This window comes from Penaeus monodon, chromosome 33 (genome assembly GCF_015228065.2).
Source record: "Penaeus monodon isolate SGIC_2016 chromosome 33, NSTDA_Pmon_1, whole genome shotgun sequence".
Taxonomy (NCBI): domain Eukaryota; kingdom Metazoa; phylum Arthropoda; class Malacostraca; order Decapoda; family Penaeidae; genus Penaeus; species Penaeus monodon.
Window position 1 is genome coordinate 9,552,334 of NC_051418.1, and position 372 is coordinate 9,552,705.

The following is a 372-nucleotide window of genomic DNA, read 5'->3' on the forward strand; positions in this document are numbered from 1 at the left end:
CTCTGTCACCAACGTCTTAGAAGAAACAAACCTTAGAGTTATTAAAGAAATACCGAAGGCGTAACGGACCTAAGAATTCTTGAGCGTTGAATGAGGATTATTAAAGGTGATAATTAGAGGGGGAAGTGGGGGGGGGGGTGAAATGGAGAGGGATAGGGGGTGGGATCAGGACCTGGGAATTAGTAAGAGGGAGGGGTGGGGGGTTCTGAAAGTGATGTAGGGGGAAGGAGGGGGAGGAAAGTGAAGGAAGTGGGTTGGGGGGATGGAGAGAGGGGGGTTATTTGAAGGAAAGGGGGGGAGGGGCAAGTTCTTGGTAAGGGAAGGGGTGGAAGGGGGAGGAGAATCAGAAGGGGATTTCCAAAACGGAAGAAG